Source organism: Panicum virgatum, chromosome 7K, assembly GCF_016808335.1.
Source record: "Panicum virgatum strain AP13 chromosome 7K, P.virgatum_v5, whole genome shotgun sequence".
Classification (NCBI taxonomy): domain Eukaryota; kingdom Viridiplantae; phylum Streptophyta; class Magnoliopsida; order Poales; family Poaceae; genus Panicum; species Panicum virgatum.
This window is the reverse complement of record NC_053142.1, coordinates 21,130,965-21,139,819: the sequence shown is the minus strand read 5'-3', so window position 1 is coordinate 21,139,819 and position 8,855 is coordinate 21,130,965. Positions and strand designations below refer to the sequence as shown.

General features: G+C 47.8%; 1 pseudogene; it reads right to left on the bottom strand.

The window, feature by feature from the left end:
- Positions 1-1,488, bottom strand: LOC120642946 (annotated as a pseudogene).
- Between the last annotated feature and the right edge of the window lie 7,367 nt (positions 1,489-8,855).

The following is an 8,855-nucleotide window of genomic DNA, read 5'->3' as shown; positions in this document are numbered from 1 at the left end:
CATACTTTGCGTAATTTTATTAAGTAGTACATGCAACGACAAAAACACAACGAAACAAGACGTCACAGTAAAAGCAACGAGTCTTATTCAGAGAAGAAGACGCGCAGAAGTAAATTCTTTCATCCCTGCTTTCATTCCGCCGACGCAGCCAGCCTCGCAAGCTCCCCGAGGAAGGCGTCGACGTGCTCCGGCTTGACGAACACGGTCGACAAGTCCAGCCCGCCGTCCCTGCCCGCCCTGCGCGGCGGGCACACCACACAGCCCCGCTCCATTATTCGCTTGGCGTGCCACAGCACCCGAGCCGGTGCGCCACTGCCGAAGTCTATTGCATCCAATCCACTGTACCTCCAGTCCGTCACGCTGAACGCCTCATACCAGAGCGGCGCCTGCGCCTGATGAAATGCTGCTGCATCTGCAACCCTGCTGCCGCTGCCGCTGTGGCCGCCACCGTCACCGCCGGTGGAAAGCAGATCCGGTATCTTGTCCTTGGCGCGCCTGATCAGCCGAACAAGGTCGCCGATACAGCCGTTGGCCACCGCACCAGCCGTCGCAGGGACTACCTGCGCACGGATGCAGTTGCCGTAGTAGCCGGCCGGCGCCCCGACGTACGGCCGCATGTTGCACACGAACTTGAGAGGCGCGGGAGACTCGCCGTCGCTAGGGGACAAGGCAGCACGGGTGCGGCAGCGCCAGAGCACCGCCATGACGGCGTCCAACGACGTGCAGAGCTCGCCGAAGCTGCCGAACGCTCCAGCTTTGATGCGGCTGATCAGGCTAGAAGGGACGACGATGTTGAGGTGGGCAAGATGCGGGGGCTCGTGCTTGATCGCTGATTTCTGCGTGGCGCCGGTTGACGCGGTCGGGACAGGGAGCGAGTCATCCCAGCTTCGGATGGGGAAGCAAGACGGCGGCGAGATCCCGCGCGCCAGCTCGCCGACGGCCTGCAAGAACTGCACTGTGCCAGCACCGTCTGCGATGACGTGGTTCGACGACACCCCGACGACAAACCCACCGCAGGCGAACTCCGTCACCTGCACTAGAAGCAAGGGGTCGGCGTCGCGGCATAGCAAGCCTGGGTACAGGACGGCGAGGTCCATCTGCTCCCGCGCTGGCGTGGCCTCCTCCAAAGAACAGCTCGCCGATGCAGCTACGAACGGCACACCCTCGTCGGTGCACGCGATGCTGCCGTCGCCGGCGAGGCGGCTACGGGGCGGTAGTGGGCCAGCGCCCGCGACAGGGCCCTCTTTACAGTCAGCACCGGCTCGTCGACTGTGCGGTCGAACACAAACAGCGACGACGACACCGGAATGGGGGGCACGAGCCTGTCGAAAGGGGATAGAGCAACGGTGTCGCTGGGCGCCGCCGTGCCTAGCTCCAACTCCGACGGGCGGACAACCACCGGCAAGGCCTTAGTCACTGCAACACCACTCGTTGTGCTGGGCACTTGCTTCATCATTTTGCTTTCTAGTATACCTGCACTGCACTTTATGTTCTAATAGTATTCGATGAGCCACCGAGAGCCGCCAGAGCTATTTATAGGGTAGGGTGGTAGTAGAGGCTCGCAAGTTTTTGGTTATGGCCAAACATGAGACATTTATTTTTGTGGTTCACAAACGACCACCTTTCTTAGCAAGTGAATATTTTTAAGAATTGTGAGTAAAAATACTAATTGGTATTGATGTCAGAGACCATAGGATCGAATCTGATTACGCAGTACCCGTCACAACGAATCTTTTGACACATGCATGGAGTATTAAATGGAGTTAAAAAAACTAATTACGTAATCTAACTGATTCGCACGAGATAAATCTTTTAAGCCTAATTAGTCTATGATTTGATATTGTTTGTCAAGTAACAACGAAATGAGATACCACTACTGGAAAACCAGCCTTTAGAACCGGTTGAAAACGCCCATAGGTACCGGTTTTCCAACCAGTACCCGCATACTGAGACCAATGGCCTCGCTCTAAGACACCGGGTATTTCACCCGGTGCCTTAGACATCCATTGGTACCTGTTGGAAAGTATTTTTGGCGAAAAAAATAAGCCCGTTCGGCGGATCCAGGCGGGCGTCGCGGCACCCCTGCCCTGAACGGCGCCGGTAGGAACCTCCGCGCGCCCCCGGCCGAGGCCTCCGCGCCCACCATTGCCCCGCGAGTCCCGTTCGTCGGTCCGCCGCGCCGCTCGTCCGCTCCTCCGCCATGCCCGGTCGGGGCCGCGCGGCTCCATCCTGCGCGCCGCTCGCCAAGGTCCGTCCCGCTTGGGGCCGCCGGCCGCCGTGGGTTGCTCGCCGAACCCGCCGCCGGAGACGACGGCCGCCCGCCAAACCTGCCGCCGGAGATGTGGTGTACGCCCGCGCCGCTAGTCCGCTCCTCCGCCATGCCTGGTCGGGGCCGCGCGGCTCGGGCCCGCGCGCCGCTCGCCAAGGTCTGTCCCGCTCGGGGCTGCCGGCCGCCGCGGGTCGCTCGCCGAACCCACCGCCGGAGACGACGGCCGCCCGCCGAACCCGCCGCCGGAGACGAGGTGTGCGCCCACGCCGCTAGTCCGCTCCTCTGCCTCGGTGCCGGATCTGGCGCCCCCTTGAGCTCCGCTCCTCCACCCGCGCGCTACAGAGATAAGTGAGAGGAGAGAAGGGTAAGAGAGATAAGAGAGAGGAGCCGTGGCCAGGACTTAAAATATCGAGGAGGGAGATCAGGCCGGGCATTTTGGTACCGGGTGCTCATTTTAACCGGTGCCATTGTGTCCAGGGCCAGCATAGGCACCGGGTCATGGTATGATCCGGTGCTAATGTCTGCTCCATAAGCACCGGGTCGTGCCACCATCCGGTGCCATTGATGCATGGCCAATTTGGTACCGGCTGATGGAGTTAACCGGTGCCTTTGTCAGTGCATTGGCACCGGTTTTTGCCGTGGTGCACCTTGCCAGTGCTCGGTGCATGCCAAGAGTACCGGTTATTGATGCAGCCGGTGCTGATGTCTCACATTAGTACCGGTTCAAACAACAAGTATTTTCTTTGGCCTGGATCTTTGGCCCGTTTTCTAGTAGTGTACAATACCAAAACCCAAACTTTTTCACCAACTAAACACACCCAAAATCTGAGTACCCTGGTCATATACAATGATCCATGTACTCATTATGAGGCACAAAATATTTTAGTGATATAAAACTGATATTCTTAGACGAATCTAACTTTCGACAGAAAAACTTACGCTATTCTAATGTCATGAGGAAAACCTTCCACTGCAGAATAACATGCAAGGCGATGCCCCCCGTTTTTTTTCTCCCTACAGCTGACTAGCTTCTTACAGATGTATACACAAATAAAGCTCAAGGTGCTCAATTTACCCTTGCAAGGGGCGGTACAGGTTTTTTATTACCTACTGCAGTGCAGAATGGAGATGATATATACTCATTGCTGAAAAATTTCTCTTCCTCGTTTGGGCTCAAAGATAATTTCGCTCTCTATCTAGGCCGCCAGGCCAGTCCTGGTCCCAATTAATATTACACAAAAAAGTGTAGTTACTGCCAAGTACTTGTTGGTGCAAATTTCGGGACAACACAGGAACACGCTAGATCGCGCAGCGAGCGACGGCACAGATGCAGCCCCGATGCTCAGGGCAGTCAGACCGGTCTGAATAACCGGTCAGACCGGTTCGTCAATGAAGAACGGTGAAGTCCGACGAACGCTCGTCCGGGAGGGACCCCGTCAGGACAGGCACACGTAGGGTCGTTCTAGGATCGGCAGGCCACCTAGAACGCCTTCAGACGTCGCGGAGATGAAAGAAGAACAGCAGAAAGAGTTGGAAGAGCTAGGGTTTGCAGATAAAAGTGAAGGCAATAAACATAAAGAAAAGTAATATATTGATGTGTTTTTGATCGATTGGTTGTCTCAATCGATCGTGACCCTTTATATTTATGGGATGAGATGGACTTATCCCGCAAGAAATCCTATTTACATATCTAAATCTATAAAAATCTCTAGTTGTACTCGGATTCTGCTTGGACCTGTCAGACCGGTCCGACCCACTGGTCAGACCGGTCGGTCGTGCCATACCAGCTACAGCGCCTAGACCAGTCAGACCGCTTGGTCAGATCGATCAGACTGGTTGGTCTAGCCTGCTGCCAATTTTGGTTGTCAACAGTACTTTTTCTTACAAAGTTGGTTTAATTTCTTGCCTTTGGATCACTTAATTTGTTTGCCATTTGTTTTTTTATCTATCTAACTATCTATCTATATATCTATTTCTATATATACATACTCCGACGAAACTCTCACGTTAATCACACAAATGAGGACATCCATCAATGTTACAACGTTTTAGATCTTATCTAAAGTTATTTCTTTTACCACCATTCTCCAGAGTCGAGCCATATGATATTAATACATGGATCGGATGTGGGGGTTTATCCTCTCGTTAAAAGAAATATATTTAAAAAGTTAATGACTTTAGTATGGCCGGTCATTCGTTTCAGTAATTGCACGACAATCTAAATCCCCGAGCCCAATCACTACTAGAATCGGCAACGCTCCCTAGTGTCAAGAGGGACTCCCGTGTGTTTTCTACAAACACTTGGTAATCTCCTAATATTTTCCATGTGTTTATAATCGACGCACGGGAAACTATTTCAGCACACGGGATCATATTTATCTTTCCTAGAGTTGCAATTGAACACACGGGATTTTAAAAGACACTTGGTAACTTTCTAATATTTCCCATGTGTTGTTAATGGACACTCGGGAAACTTTTTTCTGCACACGGAATCATATTTATCTTTCCTTGTGTTGCAATTGAACACATGGGATGGGTTATAACGCACGGTAAAATTCTGGGAAAAATTCCCTAGTGGTCATAAGTGCACACGGCAAGCTTTTTGTTTACTGTGCAGAGAAAAGATGATCATCAGCCAAGTAACGGGAGCTAACGGAAGGAAATAGGACTTTTCCCATGTCTGTTATGTAAACACACGGGACAATTTGAGGAGCAATAAAAACAATGGGTTTATTTAAAATTAGTAAAATACTGATCTTGTACAAATCAAATTTCATTGTGGTGGCTAGTCCGCCATAAACAGTAGAGCAGCTCATGGGTTCGAACCTCATGAACTTTTTATTTTGTTTCGCAAAGTTATTTGAATAACATGGGGCCCTACAGTTGGAAATCCAAGTGTACGGGAGGCAAAGTATTTATTAAAATATTAAAATAATTTCTAAATGTCTTTCTTTTTAGATCAATAATTTCTCTGCATCAACCTCCTACGTGTGCTTTGTTTCTCCAAGATCTCCAATGGAGTTATTACAGAGGATATTTTTGAACTTTTCTCACTTTAAAAAATTTTAGCAACACTTGACTGGCTAATAACTACTCCCTCCATCCAACTATCCAAGGTCTATTAAAAAATCTGAAAAATCCAGGTATACAAGGCCTATTCCAGTTTTTCTCGGAGTCATGGCGTGCGACGCTTTGTGGACCGTTGCGGAGTAACTCCATCCCCAGATTTATTGTGGCACCATAGTTTTTTTTCTAACCTATCGCATGTCCACCCATGCGCATTGGATTCCAGTGCTAAACTGTATGCGTTAAACACGGGGACAAAATAATTATATTTTTTCTTCAGCTTAACTCTTCTTTGGTCTTTGAGACAAAAACAAATGGATCTTGGTTAGTTGAATGAATGGAGTACAGCTCATTTTGGGGTCCCACAATAGTTTTGTGAGATTTTATTAATATCTATTTGGATCCAAAGTTGCTAAATTTTAACAACTAAACTTAAGCAAGAGGATCCAAATGGAGCCTATATCGTGAAGTGAATCTATTTATTTGCACATCAATTGAGCGATAGTGTTATTTTTGAAATTATAGTATAACCATTTCAGCCTAATAGAAAAAATAAATAACTTTTATACTAAGTGATAAAATTAATTAACAAACATACCTGCATATGGAATTACTTATATAGTGACCCTCCTCAAAGTGGGGCCCATGGCCATGCCCCACACACTGGATTTCACTCACGGTTCACCTTCCACCACAGATCCGATCTTCGTTCTTATCCTATCCTTGCTGCTATGAGCAGAAACATTTTTCTTCACTCCACGCTCTCAAGCTCATATCGTCTCCCATCCCAACCATTAATGGAGCATCCGGAGCAGATGCAAGTGCGTGGAGCCTCGAATCAAACTGCCCTTCTCCGACCTAGCACGGATCATATGTGGTCAGCAAGTATTGAGATTTGGGGACTGATGCAGGGAATTGGTAGGTTATGGATGTCTTCCTGATGTTTCTTTTCTGCAATAAACTTGGTTTCTAGTGGATTTGGCTATTGAATTTGCTCGAAAAAATTATTGAGTAGCTGTATCTTGTTTGCAGTGCACGAAAAAGAAGATGAACAGCATAAACGTGATTTTTTTTCTCTCTATAACCGGATACGCTTATTCCCATTTCCTCCCAAAGTTTCTTGTCGCTTCATTTTTTTCCACCAAACAGACGCTTCAAATTCAGCTCGCCCAGAACATGGATTCTCCACTTATCCTCAAAGATTAACTCTTCCAATTTTCTGATCAGTGGACCAACTCCGCTCCCGCCATCCTAAAATATTTTTCGCTGACTTGCGCGCGCCACCCAGCAAATATGGCGGGCTTGGACCCATAAAGTAAAAACTAACACTGCACGTCGTCCTATAATCTAGCTCACGCCGCCGCATCCTTCCTCCTCCCATTACGAACCCAGCCTCCCTCCGTTCTCCAATCGAATCCCGCCGCCGTACACCTGACGCCGGGCGACCCGACTCTGCTGCACATTGGGGGCACCGTGGCTGCTCAACGTTGTCGTACGCGTGCCGAGGATCTGGTCGGTGCTCCTTCCATCACCGCCGTTGCAGATTAGAACGGGCCAAAGTCCCTCCAACTCAGGTGAGTGCATATGGGATCCAACGAGTTCTTTCCTCACGTCTTAATGATTCTTCCTTTTTGATTCTCCCAGAAAATTCGATTTGGTTACGTTTTAGAGGATTAGTCGCTGTATAATTTATTCTCATTCTAAATTAGGTTGTTGTACAACTGCTATTTAAATTAAGTCTGTCTTTGATTGGCAAGATTGACATCCTCTTGTTTTTTCTTTATGTCTGACACGACGTTTAAGCATGATTGTTCATCCAATTTTCATCAATCTTTTATTGCTAAAGTACTCCTGGTTTCTTCTAATTAGCAACAAATTAGATGTAGTACGCACTTATATTTTGACGTAGTGTTGCTAGCCATATTCTGAAACTCAATCTGATGGGCTAAAAACAATCTAATATGATCTTCAGTTTGTGGATCATATCCGTCCATGTATGCTGCTCTGTTTTGTCAGATATGTCAGTTACCAACTGGGTTTGTGAATGCACACATTGAATTGTTGATTCTAGTACTGATTATGTGTATGCATAATAGAATTTTTGTTTCTTGAATTAAATAAGTTGGTCTGGAACCTTATTACTCCCCTTAGTTTATGAAAAAATAAATTCTGTAACTAACAATTATGTGCCACTTTTCAAAGGATAGGATGGCAAACGACCGTAGTTGGATGTACACTGGGCGTAGGAATCGGGATGAGATTAGTAAGGAGTGGATGCAGAAAACCACAGAGTTTGTGGATCAGGCATTCGCTAGAGAATCTCAGGACCACGTGCTTTGCCCATGTAACTATTGTGAGAATTCAAGGCCCCAAATGCGCCAAACAATGGTCTCACACCTGTGCAAGCATGGATTTTGCCCAGATTATGACGTGTGGGTATACCATGGAGAGACTGGGCAGGTTCGAGAGGATGTGGTGAGGCAGCGTATTGAAGAAATGAATGACCATGAAGCTGGTAGGTTAGATGACATGATAGATGATGTTCGTGATGCGTATGTCTCTGTTGGAGATGAGGAGCCAGAGCCCACAGCACAAGCATTCTATAAGATGCTACGTGCATCATCTCAGCCTCTCCATGAACATACAACAGTCTCTCAGCTAGATGCAATCACTCGACTTCTAGCAGTCAAATCACAATATGGCATAACCATTTCAGGGTTTGATGCATTAATTAGTGTGCTATGCACAATCCTCCCTCATGGTCACAAGCTACCACCCAACCTTTATGAGGCAAAGAAATTCCTAGGTGCATTGAACATGCCTTACGAGAAGATAGATGTGTGCCCTAATAATTGCATGCTCTTCAGGAAGGAAAATGTAAATAAAGATCACTGTGATAAGTGTGGTCAATGTAGGTATGTGGAGGTCCAGGGCAGCGATGGTCAGAAAAGACAACTTAACATTGCAAGGAAGGTCCTCCGGTATTTACCTATCATTCCTCGACTTCAGCGACAATACATGTCCGAGAGTCAAGCCAAACACATGACTTGGCACAAGTATGGCCATCGAGACCACCCTAATAAAATGGTTCACCCTTCAGATGCTGAAGCATGGCAGCAATTCGATAAAGACTTCCCTGACTTTGCTTTAGATGCACGGAATGTTAGGGTTGCTATAGCAACAGATGGGTTCAATCCATTTAGTATGGTAGCCTCACCATATAGTTGTTGGCCTGTGTTTGTCATTCCCCTAAATCTTCCACCTAGCCTTATAATGCAAAAGAATAACATCTTCCTTAGTCTACTAATCCCTGGACCCAAATATCCTGGGAAGAATTACAGTGTATTCATCGAGCCCTTGGTTGATGATCTCATTTATGCCTTTGAGCATGGCGTGTTGACATATGATCGGGCAACAAAGAAGAACTTCAAAATGCGTGTATCTTACTTATTCTCAATCCATGATCTTCCAGCCTTGGGGCTATTTTCAGGTCTCTGTGTCCATGGAAAATCACCATGCC